This window comes from Lynx canadensis, chromosome C1 (genome assembly GCF_007474595.2).
Source record: "Lynx canadensis isolate LIC74 chromosome C1, mLynCan4.pri.v2, whole genome shotgun sequence".
Taxonomy (NCBI): Eukaryota; Metazoa; Chordata; class Mammalia; order Carnivora; family Felidae; genus Lynx; species Lynx canadensis.
In genome coordinates, this window is record NC_044310.1 from 159,263,963 (window position 1) to 159,277,906 (window position 13,944).

The 13,944-nt window shown below is 46.4% G+C and overlaps 1 pseudogene; it reads right to left on the reverse strand.

Moving 5' to 3' along the window:
* Positions 1 to 12,893: 12,893 nt before the first annotated feature.
* LOC115522196 lies at positions 12,894 to 13,281 on the reverse strand (annotated as a pseudogene).
* Between the last annotated feature and the right edge of the window lie 663 nt (positions 13,282 to 13,944).

Below are 13,944 nucleotides of genomic sequence, written 5' to 3' on the forward strand. Positions count from 1 at the left end.
ATGGCTGGTCATATATACGGGGAGCTCTCTACGAAGAAATCTTTAACACTGGCCCCTAGGTTAGAATTATCAGCCACATTAGCCTTAATAGACTTGCACTGTGACTGCCCTACAATGTTGTGTTCGTAAATCAGTTTCGTCAGCAATGTTCCTAAGTCTTCAGACAGCTGTGCTGAGCAGAGAGGCCCATAGACATGGCAAGAGTCTGCCTTGCTTTGGCATTTAGATCTCTGGAAATGATGTGAGCTGTCAGATACAAGAAGCACACACCCTTCTAACATTGTTTCATTTGAAACCAGCAGCTGAACCCCTGTGTGCTTTGGGGCATAAATAATGAGAGGATGCTCTTGTTAGAGAGCTGAAACAGGGGCTCAGGGTGCATTTAATAAACGAGGCATTTACCCACCTTGGTCTCTGCCAAGTTTTTGGTTTTGTTTTCCTGGAATGGCAAGGGCATGACAGCTCATTTTTCCAAATTCAAATCTCTTCTAGGCACATAGTATAACCTGAGGGGAAAAAACCCACAGGGATCTCTGACACCCTGGTGTTGCTGTGTTCCAGGAGGGGGTGAGTGAGGGTTGACTGTGCTTGGAACGTGGAAAGAGGCAGAAGAGAGAAACGAGGGGGCCTTGGGCAAGCACAGATTCTGGACTTGCTCCCATGGACTGGTGTTGCTAAGTGTGACACGTGGAGGAAAGTTTTATTTTCTAATGTTAATACCTATATATTTAGCATGTTTTGAAAACCTGAGTTGCTTTGGATGAGGTTAAAGCAGTTTCCTTTACAAATAAACTTTAGTAAGAAAAAGGAATGCATTTAAAGGGAAGTATTGAGTTGACAGCAGGTGCCAGGCGCCATATTGAGCGAGTGTTCTTATTCTCCTGGGCATCCAGCAAGTAGTACCGATATCTCCACTTAACCTCCTCAACGTACAGTACAGCCGGAAAGCTCTGGGATAGGAACTGACTCCGGGTAGGTCCGTCCTGTCCCAGGCCTGTTGTGTCCCCAGAAGCCGGGAGGCCGCGGCGCCTAACGTTGACTCTCGCCCAGAGATTCCTGGTTTCTCCACCGCCCACGTGCAGAGGGAGCCCGGCCCGCAGTGCGCGCCGCGGCCACCAGGTGGCGCCACGAGCCTGGGAAAGCCGCTCCGCGTCGGAGGCCGCGGGGTCTCCGGGCCGGCCTCGCAGGGCCCCTGGGCGGGGCTGGGGCATTGCGGGAGCGGCCCCAGGGGTGGGGGCGCTTTTTGCTCGTTGGAAAGGGACTCTGGGACTTAGTCCCCTGCTTCCCTTCCACCGCAGACGCTTAGCTGGGTGGGGATACAGAAAAGCCTGGGTGCATTCTCCAAAAGGAGTCTTCAACACAATTTTCAAGTAAATATGTCAACCTGAGGGTTGTTAAGATAAAAAGGAAAAGCCCTTCACAAGCCTGTGAACCCCTCCAACACTTCAAGAAACCTCCGGAGTCTGAGCACCTAGTGCGGGAGGAGGGTGAGGAGGAGTCTTGCTTTCCACCATTCCACCGTCCCCTTGGCTCCGCAACCCCAGGTTGACCTTAGGCCCTGGCTGTGGCCGTCACAGCTGAGCCTCCGTGGGCAGACCGGCCTGGGGGCCTCAACCCGGGCTGCGTGCTCCCACCCCAGTGTAATCCTCCCCACGGCTCCGCAGAGGCGAATATTCCCGCTTCGCAGGCAGGCCCCAGTGCAGCTAAGTGGTGGGTTTGGACCCAGGTGTCTCAGCAGCCAAAGGCATTCCACCACACCGCTTGTGAGTTAGCGATTTAGTGTCCGGTGTGATGAGTTAGGAGGGTTGGGAGAGCACGGCAGCAGGAAACTTCCATCTGGGGAGATCCAGGAAGGCTTTGACGGCCGACTGGGGCTCCCGGAGCGGCACTGCAGGCGGAGGGACCCGCAGCCGCGCTGGCGTGAGGTATGTAGCACGCGGCGCGTTCTGGAACCCCGGGTTGCTCTGGGCGGCCGGATCGTGAAGGGTGCCGTGAAGGGTGCCGTATGCAGGGGCAGCATCTGCCGCCGGAGGGGTTCAGGGCCAGATCTTGAAAGGCCTTGGATGCCGTGCCAAGGAGCTGAGACTGCACCGAAGTGGAGAGTTGAGAGAGGGTTTTTTGTTTTATTTTGGTTTGGGCAGGAGAGTAAAGAGCTTGCCCTTTATAAAGATCGGCGGTTTGGAAAATCTTCTTTTTAGCAAGCAGACAGCCTTTTGAAACTGAAATATCATATGGAGCACAGCCTTCAAAACCAGATCAAGGTGTAGCTGCTGACAGCCTCTGAGCAGGAGCGAGAGGCGTGGCACCGCTGGGGAAGGCGGCCAGTCACCCCAGCACGGGATACGCCAGGGAAACTTTAAGATCTCATCTTCCTTCCAAAGAAACTGAAGTCCAGAGAGGTGCTGTGATGCCCCAGGTCTCCTGCCTTCCAGTCCACCCCATTTCGTGCCCCCAGGACCCTACTCTAGGTGTGGCTGGCGAGCACCTTCAACTTCTGGTGTCGTAGAGGTCTGGGAAGAGCCAGAAGCCCGCAGGGTGAGCCCCCTTCCTCCTCTCCAGCCAAGGCAATCCTTTCTGCCTGGGTCGCTTTAAAAAAATGCATACCAATGCCTGTGGATCGGGCAAAGCAGCTTCGCAGACTTTGGAGTTCTTTGCCCTCAATTCCTCATTTTGTAGATGAAGATGGTGAATCCAGAGAGGTTGAGGGACTCTCCCTCGGGCTCCCAGCTAGGGGTGGCAGAGCTGGGCCTGGTGTCCAGGTGGAAATAGGAACCGTTCACTTGTTCTTTGAGCGAGGCCACAACCTGGGCCACTGGAGGGTGGGGGACAGCTCACAGCCTGGTGGACATGCATAGATGACACAGGCAGCTGGAGGGCTGGGGGAGGTAAGTGTGGGGTCCTGTGAGCGCTCATATGGCATTTTCTGTTTTAAGTTTACTTATTTTTGAGAGAGAGAGAGAGAGAGAGAGAGAGAGAGAGAGAGAAAATCCCAAGCAGGCTCCGCACCATCAGCACAGAGCCAGATGTGGGGCTGGAATTCACAAGCTGTGAGATCATGACCTGATTCCAAGTCGGACACTTAACCAGCTGAGCCTCCCAGGTGCCCCTCGTATGGGATGTTCTTAATGCAAACCGAGCTAACAGTACCTTCATTTTTTTAAATCAGAATTTAACATGCCAGTTATTTTCCCTTTTTTTTTCAACAATAAGACAGTGTAGCTGTCAAGACTCTTAGTTGTGATAAGAACCCAACTTAAATCAGCCTAGTCAAACAGGGGCCGTTTAAAGGCAGGCTCCTGGGGGAATTTCTGGGTCCAGGCTACAGCTCTCTTCGGCCCCTGGCGTCTTTCTGTCCCCACAGACTGGCAGAGAAGTGAAGGAAGAGAGGACTCAGGTGAGAAGGTGCTACAATGGGACACTTAAGGGGAGGCTGACACACATCTGCCTCCCTGCTTTGGTGGCAGGGACTGGGTCTGGTTTAACTGGCTCTGCAGCATCTAGAACACCCCTGACTCAGCAGGCACTTAATGTCTGCTGAATGAGTGACCACCAGGATCTGTCCTCATCTAACCCGGAGTCTAGCAGCGGGGCCCTGGTGAGGATGAGTCCGTCTGGTACACGCACGGCTCCCTGCCTGTACACCACCATGTCCATCTCTGGGCCAGGGACTCAACAGAGATCTAGGGATCAGAGGAGCTGGAGGGGCATATGCCTTCCTAGAGGAAGTACACAGAACCAGGCAGGGGAGGAGCTCTCCCGCAGTGGGGCGGGGGCTGTATCCGTGGGCTGACCGCGGTGCCTAGCAGAAGTGTGCGGGGCATGCGACCCGGGGTGACGAAAGGCAAGGACTGTTCACACCTGCTGCTGTCTCTAGCAGAAGCTCGAGGCTCATTAGGTCCTGTCAAAGGTAGGGGAGGGGGGAGACTAAAAATGTTTTTTTGTTTGTTTGTTTTAGGATTAGGGGTTTAGTTGTCTTGCTCAAGAGGAAACAGTAAGGTACGGGCAGGAATTGAATCCTTTTCTTTCCCCAAGGCCAAGATTTTATTTGGAAATAGATAATTTTATCAAGAGATTTTTATAGCATGTTCATGCAAAGGCAGAAGGCCTTATGTTTTTTATTCTTTATTTGTTGTTGTTGTTTTTTTTTAATCCAAGTTAACATACTGTGTAATCATGATTTCAGGAATGGAATTTAGTGATTCATCACTTACGTAAAACACCCAGTGCTCATCCCAACAAGTGCCCTCCTTAATGCCCCTCGTCCCTTTAGGCCATCCCCCCACCCACCTCCCCTCCAGCAAACTTCAGTTTGTTCTCTGTATTTAACAGTCTCTTATGGTTTTCCTCCCTCTCTGTTTTTTTTCTTATTTTTCCTTCCCTTCCCCTATGTTCATCTGTTTTGTTTCTTAAATTCCACATATGGGTGAAATCATATATTTGTCTTTCTCTGACTTACTTATTTTAAAATTTTTTTTTTCAACGTTTATTTATTTTTGGGACAGAGAGAGACAGAGCATGAACGGGGGAGGGGCAGAGAGAGAGGGAGACACAGAATCGGAAACAGGCTCCAGGCTCTGAGCCATCAGCCCAGAGCCCGACGCGGGGCTCGAACTCACGGACCGCGAGATCATGACCTGGCTGAAGTCGGATGCTTAACCGACTGCGCCACCCAGGCGCCCCTCTGACTTACTTATTTTAGTTAGCATAATACCCTCCAGTTCCATCCACGTAGTTGCAAATGGCAAGGTTTCATTCTTTTTGATTGCCGAGTAATACTCCATTGTATATATAGACCACATCTTCTTTATCCATTCATCCATCGATGGGCATTTGGGCTCTTTCCATACTTTGGCTATTGTTGAGAGTGCTGCTATAAACATGGGGGTGCCCCTTCAAATCAGCATTTATCTTTTTGGATAAATACCTAGTAGTGCAATTGCTGGGTCATAGGGTAGTTCTATTTTTTTTTTAATTTTTTTTCAACGTTTTTATTTTATTTTTGGGACAGAGAGAGACAGAGCATGAACGGGTGAGGGGCAGAGAGAGAGGGAGACACAGAATCGGAAATAGGCTCCAGGCTCCGAGCCATCAGCCCAGAGCCCCACGCAGGGCTCGAACTCCCGGACCGCGAGATCGTGACCTGGCTGAAGCCAGACACTTAACCGACTGCACCACCCAGGCGCCCCGGGTAGTTCTATTTTTAACTTACGAGGAACCTCCATACTGTTTATCAGAGTGGCTGCACCAGTTTGCATTCCCACCAGCAAAGGGTTTGCAAAGGGTTCCCCCTTCTCCAGATCCTCACCAACATCTGTTGTTGCCTGAGTTGTTAATTTTAGCCATTCTGACATGTGTGAAGTGGTATCTCAGGGTGGTTTTGGTTTGTATTTCCCTAATGATGAGTGATGTTGAGCATCTTTTCATGTGTCTATTAGCCATCTGGACGTCTTCTTTGGAGAAGTGTCTATTCACGTCTTTTGCCCATTTCTTCACTGGATTATTTGTTTTGTGAGCATTGAATTTGCTCAGTTCCTTGTAGATTTTGGATACTAACCCTTTATCTGATACATCATTTGCAAATATCTTCTCCCATTCCATGAGTTGCCTTTCAGTTTTGCTGATTGTTTCCTTCGCTGTGCAGAAGCTTTCTATCTTGATGAGGTTCCAGTAGTTCATTTTTGCTTTTGTTTTGCTTGCCTCCTGAGACATGTCAAGTAAGGAGTTGCTGCGACCAAGATCAAAGAGGTTGTTGCCTGTTTTCTCCTCTAGGACTTTGATGACTTGGCAGAAATTGAATCTAAAGAGAGTCTTTACTTGACAGGATTTTCACTTGCAAAAGATGCTATTCAGAGCTTTATTCTTTTTTGTTTTAATGTTTACTTATTTATTTTGAGATAGAGGATACACATGCGTGCGGGAGAGGGAGAGAGAGGGAGAGAGAATCCCAAGCAGTCTCAGCACTGCCAGAGCAGAGCCTGGCACAGGGCTCGATCCCACAAACCTGAGATCATGATCGGACACTTAACCAACTGAACCGCCCAGGTGCCCAGATCTTTGTTCTTTTACTTAAAACAAGTTGTGGGAATTAATAAAAGTTCTCAATAATGAGGAAAAAATAAAATACTTGTAACATCTCAGCATGTCAGAGATTAGCAGCTCTTTACTTTATCTTAGGAGAACAGAATGTAGCTGGAGGGAACTGCATTTGATAAAATATTGGCAAAAGTATTAAAAGAATACAATTGTAGTATCAACAATAATATAACCTATTAGCTTCTTCAGATTAGAATGCCCTAAATACCTGGAGTATTGCCATCTTTTATTGCAGATGATCTCAGTCTGCAGCCTAAGGTATACTTTTCTGCTTCTGAAATTTTTGGGGGGTATGACTGTGTCCTATTATTTCATCTCCAAAATGAAGAGTTTTTAGAGTGAAATTATTACGCTAGAGTAGCATACATCTTTGATTTTTTCTATGGACCTCTTTCTATTTTTTGATTTTTTAGTAGCATTCATCAGGCTATTGTCTTACCACAATGTAACTTCACATTTATTTGTGTTATTCTCTTAACTGACACCTGTCTCTACTATTAGACTTTTTATGTTCCACAAGGATACTTTTCTGCTGCTTTCTGTATCCTCAGAGCCTCAAAGAGTGTCTTGCATAGGATATATGCTCTATAAATTCTTATTGGATGAGTGAAAGGGCCTATGAGGGATTTTTAGGCTAGGCTAGATCAGTACCCATTTCACAGCATCCCTGACTGCATTATTTTCTAAATGTTCAGAAAGCATTGTAGAAAGGAAGGATGGAAGGAAGGAAGGAGAGAGAAAGAGAGGAAGGAGAGAGAGAGAGAGAAGAGGAAGGAAGGAAGGAAGGAAGGAAGGAAGGAAGGAAGGAAGGAAGGAAGGAAGGAAAAAGAAAGCATTGTAAAGAGAGAGAGAAAAAAGAGAAGAGGAAGGAAGGAAGGAAGGAAGGGGGAAAAAAGCACTGTAATGGCTGGAATTGTCATCTAGCAATCTATAGCTTTTAAATGATACTATTTCCCATTTTGAAAATCTTTCTTTGATTTACTTAAATATATTCCTAGTTAAACCACTAGATATGTTGACTTCTTGTCTAATTTTCTCAACTTTTTTCCTTGAAGAAAACAACATGTATTAGACACTTTTGCCTTTATTTGCAGATGAAGAGATTGGGGTGAAGTAATTTTTTATTGAGATAAAATTGATAACAACATTAGTTTCAGGTGTACTTAATAATGCTTTCATATTTGTATGTGTTACACAATGATCACCAAGATGTCTGTCTGTTTAAAATCTGTCACCATAGGTAGTTACAGATTTTTCCCTTGTGATGAGAACTTTTAAGATCTACTGTTAGCAACTTTCAATATTTTAACTTTGTATACAATACAGGATGAACTATAGTCGCCATCCTGCACATACATCCTCATGAATGGTTTATTTTACAACTGTACCTTTGGTCCCATTTCACCTACTCTCTGCCTCTGGCAGTCACCACTCTCTTCTCAGTATCCACGAGCCTGAGGTTTCTTTCTTTCTTTTCGTTTTTGAGGTTTTGGCTTGTTTAAATAAAAAATTTTTAATGTTTATTTATTTTGAGAGAGAGAGGGAAAGCAGAGCAGGGGAGGGGCAGAGAGAGAGAGGACCCCAAGCAGGCTCCACCCTGTCAGAGCGGAGCCCGACTCAGGGCTCGATCCCATGAACTGTGAGATCATGACCTGGGCCAAAATCAAGAGTTGGACACTTAACGGACTGAGCCACCCAGGCGCCCCATGATTTTGTTTTTTTAGATTCCACCTATAAGTGAGATCTTATGGGTCTTTCTTTGTGTGACTTACTCACTTAGCATAATGTCTTCAAGGTCTATCCATGTGGCTGCAACTGGCAAGATTTCCTTCTTTTTTTATGGTTGAGTACCACTCCCTTGTGTACGTACATTTTCTTTATCCTCTCATTTATTGATGGACAGTCTGGTTGCTTCCATGCCTTGGCTGTTGTAAATAATGCTGTAGTGCACATGGAGGTGCAGGTATCTTGTCAAGTTAATGTTTTCATTTTCTTTGGATAAGTACCCAGAACTGGAATTCTTGGATCATACAGTTGCATTTAAAAAATTTTTTTGATTATTTATTTATTTAGAGAGAGAGAGAGAGAGAGAGAGAGACAGAGTGTGAGCAGAGGAGAAGTTGAGAAAGAGGGAGACACAGAATCCGAAGCCTCCAGGCTCTGAGCTGTCTGCACAGAGCCGATGTGAGGCTCACACTCATGAATGGTGAGATCATGACCTGAGCCTAAGTCAGATGCTTAACTGACTGAGCCACCCAGGTACCCCTCGTAGTTGTATTTTTAATTTTTTGAGAAACCTCCATACTGTTTTCCATAGTGACTCTCCCAGTTTACATTCCCACCAGCAATGCAGGAGAGTTCCCTTTGTTCCATATCATCACCAACACTTACTGTTCTTGTCTTTTTTTTTTTTTTTTTTTTTTTTTTGAGAGAGAGAGCAAATGTGTGCATGAACAGGGGAGGGGCAGAGAAACAGAGGGACAGAGAGAGAATCTTAAGCAGGCTCTGTGTTCAGCGTGGAGCCTGACGTGGGGCTTGATCCCATGATCAAGGTCAGGATCGTGACCTGAGCTGAAATCAAGAGTCAGACACTTAACCAAATGAGTCATCCAGGTGCCCCCTTTTTTGTTAGTAGCCATTCTAACAGGTAGGAGGTGATAGTTCATTGTAGTTTTGATTTGCATTTCCCTGATGGTTAGTGATGTTGAGTACCTCTTTGTGGATCTGTTCACCATCTGAATGTCTTCCTTGGAAAGATATCTATTCGGATCGTCTTCCCACTTTAAAGTTAGATCGTTTGTTTTCTTGTTACTGAGTTGAATGAGTTCTTTTTTTTTTTTTTTAATATATGAAATTTATTGTCAAATTGGTTTCCATACCGAATGAGTTCTTGATATACTTTGGATGTTAACTTCTCATCAGATATATGATTTGCAAACATTTTCTCCCAGTTGGTAGGATGCCTTTTAATTTTGCTGATTGTTTCCTTTGCTGTGCAGAAACTTTTTCATTTGATGTACTCCCACTTTTATTTGCTTTTATTGCCTTTGCTTTTGGTGTCAGATCCACAAAGTCCTCTTCTAGACCTCTATCAAGGAGATGATTACCTTTGTTTTCTGCTTAGGAGTTTTCTGGTGTTAGGTCTTATGTTCAAGACTTTATCCATTTTGAGTTTATTTTTGTGTATGCTGTAATATAGTGGTCCAGTTTCGCTCTTTTGCATGTTGCTGTCCAGTTTCCCCAGCACCATTTCTTGAAGAGACTATCCTTCCCCCATTGTATGTTCTTGGCTCTTTGTCATAAATGAATTGGCAGTCTCTACATGAATCTATCTCTGGGCTCTCTATTCTGTTCTATTGACCTATGTGTCTAATTTTATGCCAATACCATAGTGTTTTGATTTCTATAGTTGGTAATGTAGTTTGAAATCAGAAAGTGTAATGCCACCAGCTTTACTTTTTTTCTCAAGATTGCTTTGGCAATTCAGGGTCTTCTGCAGTTCCATACAAATTTTAGGATTGTGTGGTCTATTTTTGTGAAAAATGCGGTTCGAAACTTGATGGGGATTGCATTGAATCTGTACATTGCTTTGGGTAGAAGGGACATTCCAACGATATTTGTTCTTCCAGTCTGTAACCACAGAATATGTTTCAGTTATTTGTGTCTTTCACTTTTGTGATTAAATTTATTTCTAGGTATTTTATTCTTTTGATGTAATTATAAATGAGATTTTTTTCTGAATTTCTCTTCCTGATATTTCATTATCACTGAATAGAAATGCAACAGTTTTTTTTTTTGTATATTGATTTTGAATCCTGCAACTTTTACTGAATTGTTGATTCTGACAATTTTTCGGTGAAATCTTTGGAGTTCTTACATATAATATCATGTCATCTGCGAATAGTGACAGTTTTACTTCTTCAATTTCTGCTATAGATGCCTTTTATTTTTCTTCCCTAATTGCTTTAGATAAAACTTCTGTTTGGTACCTTCTGTTTTCTCCCTCTTTATTGAAGTTCTTGCTGTGCTCCTCTATTCTCCCAGGTTCAGTGAGCTTCTTTATTATTTTGAACTCTTCATCAGGTGTATCACTTCTCTCCATTTAATTAAGAATTTTTTTTCTGAGGATTTATCTTGTTCTGTCATTTGGAATGTAGTCCTCGTTTTCTTCATTTTCCTTGACATGCTATGTTGGTTTCTGTGCACTGGATAAGATAGCCACCTCTCCAGTTTTGGAGGCGTGGTCTCGAGTAGGAGATGAGCCTCATTCAACTCTGCCCGAACTCTTCACTGTCTCTCAAACCTTTGTAATTTTCCAAATAATCTATTTCATTTTTCATGGCTCCTAGTAGGTAATGGTGTGCCAGGACATCCGTGCACACAGAGGGGAGGATCTCATTTAGCACTTAGATTCAGGCTGATTGGAAGCCAGGCCCTGAAGCAGCTGCCATTAAAATATACAAATATTTATAGTCCTGTAGGACTACAGGCATGAGTCCCTCTGGCCACCAGTACCAGATGATCCAGAGGCATCAGGCACTGAAATCAGGGCACCAGACAAGCGTGTACTTCTTTTCTGGGACGTCCGTGAAGAGGATTACAGTCAGCCCTTCAATGTGTGTTTAATTAGAAGCCTGCCCCTCAGACTGCCACTCTGGTCATAGACCAATCAGCCTCTTTAACAGAAAGATTGGGTTCCTGGGTCTGTTGCCTCTTGTTGTGCCCTGGTGGTGGCAGCCACTTAAGAGCCCTTTCCCTGTTGGTTATCACCCTGTAGGACCCATGAGTACAAGCCCCACTGGCCCCCAGGGCCTGGTGATTTACAGGTATCCCCTAGAAGCAGCTGCAACAATTGGGGTGCCAGAGAAGGGTATAAGCTCCTTTTTGGGAGCTACCCACAAGCTGGAATAAGGCGGAGGGCGAGCACAGGATTCCACCCACCGGCCCCCATTCCCTGAGAGCCCTTCCGAAGGCTTCTCCACATATGGCAGACCTGAAGCCTGTGCTCAGACGGAAGCTCCTGGAAAAGCAAACAGGCCTCTTTCACAGAAGGACTTGGAGCGTGTTTCAGTTCGCTGTCTGTGCAGTGCCCTGAGGGTGGTAGCCTGCCAAGAACCTTCTCTCCAAATATAGTCCTGTGGGGCCCAGGAGCACAGACCTGCTGGCCACCAAAGCCAGGTGATCAAGTGTTCTCCCCTGGGCAGCAGCCACAAAAACCAGGTCACCAGATGAGTGTGAACTCCCCTCCAGGAGACACAGGCACTTGGGAGTATGACAGAGGGAGAGCACCCTGACACTCACCCTCCCACCCTTCCATATACATCAGTCCTTAGATGTATACTAACTGGAAGCCTATCCCACAGCCTGTAGCCCTGATGATGAACTAATGGCCTATTTCACAGAAAGACTGTGTGTGTGGGCGGGGTGGGGGGGACTAGGGTGGCTCACTCAGTTGAGCATCTGACTTCAGCTCAGGTCATAATCTTGCAGCCCGTGAGTTCAAGCCCCACGTCAGGGTCTGTGCTGACAGCTCAGAGCCTGGAGCCTGCTTCGGATTCTATGTCTCCCTCTCTCTCTGCTCCTCCCTCACTTGCACTCTGTCTCTGCCTCTCAAAAATAAAGAAATGCAATAAAAAAAAAAAAAAAAAGACTGGGATCCTGGGACTGTTGCCTCTTGCTGTGTGTCCTCAGGGTGACAGCCATTGAAGAGCTCTTTCTCCATTGGTTACAGTCCCGTGGGACCCTTGAACATAAGTCCTGCTGGCCACCAGAGTCAGGTGGTCCAGAGGTATCCCCTGGGGAGCAACTGCAAAAATCAGGGCTCGGGGAGGGTGCAAGCTCGTTTACATGGGATAGCGGTGAGCTGGAATGAGTGGGAGAGAGCGTGAAAATGGTGCCTACTAGCGGGAACAAGGAAAGAGAGTGCAGTGGTGGTGCCCCCCAGCCTCCATCCTGGAGAGTTCCCCAGAGACCCCTAGATCAGGGATTAAATTACTTGCCTGCACCTCAGGCAGATACTTGAAGATAAACAAATAAACCTCTTTCACATAAAGTCAGGGCCCCTCTCCCTCAGCTGCTTCTGCCCTGGGCCCCGGGGCGAGCGAGTCTGAGGAGGCAAACCCTTTAAGAGCTGTCTCTCAGATCACCATAGGTCCCATGGGCGGGTCTCATGTGGGTCTCAAGGATGCAAGCCCCATTGGCGTTCCAAAGCTAGATGCTTTGGGGGCTCGTCTTTCAGGTGCACGTTTGAAAAACTGGGATCTCCATTGTCAGGTGAAAAACGCTTCGCTCCTCAGGGAGAAGCCCTGGGGTTTGAATCCCTTCCTGATCGCATGCCGTCGTGCCAGGGATGGGGTTTATGGTGAGACTGTGTCTCAGCCTCTCCTACCAGCTTTGAGGTGAGGAGTGTTTCTGTTTGCCTGACAGTTGCCCAGCCAGTTTTGAGTATTCTTCAGAGGCGGTTGTTCCATATGTAGCTGTAGGTTTGGTGTGTCTGTGGGAGGAGGTGAGTTCAGGATGCTCCTGTGTCACCATCTGGAACAGGAACCTTCGTGATGGTTTTACTGGATGTCACTGGATGGCTTTTCTTTCTTTCGCTTGCCAGGTGGCTCTAGCTAGGTCTTCCAGTGCTGTGTTGAATAAAAGCGGTGAGAGTGAGTAGCCTCGTCTTGATCCCGAGCGATATTAGAGAAAAAAATGTTCAGCTTTTCATAAACAATATATTTTTGGGTTGAGGGCTTGGTGTTTTGGGGTTTTTTTTTTTTTTTTGAAGTTTTATACCTTTATTTGACAATCAGCGATTAGTTCTCATCCACATGAACTGTCTGTAGATTTGTGAAAGTGGTGACAGGTGCATCAGTAACCAGCGCTTAGCGCTTGTTTGGTGAATCTTCATCCTCATTACGTTTTCCGGACAACCACACACGGAAACGGTACGGAACATTCCTTATTCCTTTGGCCCAGGCAGTTCTGTTGAGCCTGGAGTCAATGTCCACATCTGGAGTCCCTCTGTCCTTCATGGTAAATTTCCGGATCTCTTTGAGTGCCCGAGGGGCATGCTTCTTGAAACCCACTCCATGCATGCGATTGTCAGTGTTCTCTGGTCACTGCCTCAGTGATGGCAGAACAGCCGTTCTTCTTCTCCCCACCCTTCCTTGAGGGAGCCATCCTGCCAGGCCCTGGCCCGAAAGGAAGAACAATGTTTGTTTTGTTTTCAACATGTGTATATGTATGTATGTAGGTAGGTAGGTAGGTAGGTAGGTAGGTAAGTAATCTCTACACCCAACGTGGGACTTGAACTCACAACCCCAAGATCAAGAGTCCCATGCTCTAGGGCACCTGGGTGGCTCAGTTGGTTGAGTGTCCAACTCTTGGTTTTGGCTCAGGCCATGATCTTACTATTCATGAGACCGAGCCCCGCCTCAGGCTCCATGCAGACTTTGCAGAGCCTGCTTGGGATTCTCTGTCTCCCTCTCTCTCTGCCCCTTTCCCAGGCTCATGCGCTTGTGCACGTGCACTCTCTCTCTCTCTCTCAAAAAAAAAAGAGTCCCGTGCTCTAATGACTGAGCCAGGCACCCCAGAAGAATGTTGTTTTAAACTGGAATTTGATATTCACAGGATAAAGAAATAGGGCTTTCCCTCCGCATTTTACAGATTCCATTCAGAAGTGGAGCGCACTGCCTGTATTTTTACTCAAGTGGGTCTTGGATCCACAGTGGTAGAGCAAAACCTTTCAAATACCCCAGTATAATACAACTGCTTTTCTGGTAAGATCATTAAGTATGTAGGGGCACCTGGGTGGCTCAGTTGGTTAAGCGTCTGACTCTTGGTTTCGGCTCAGGTCATGATCTC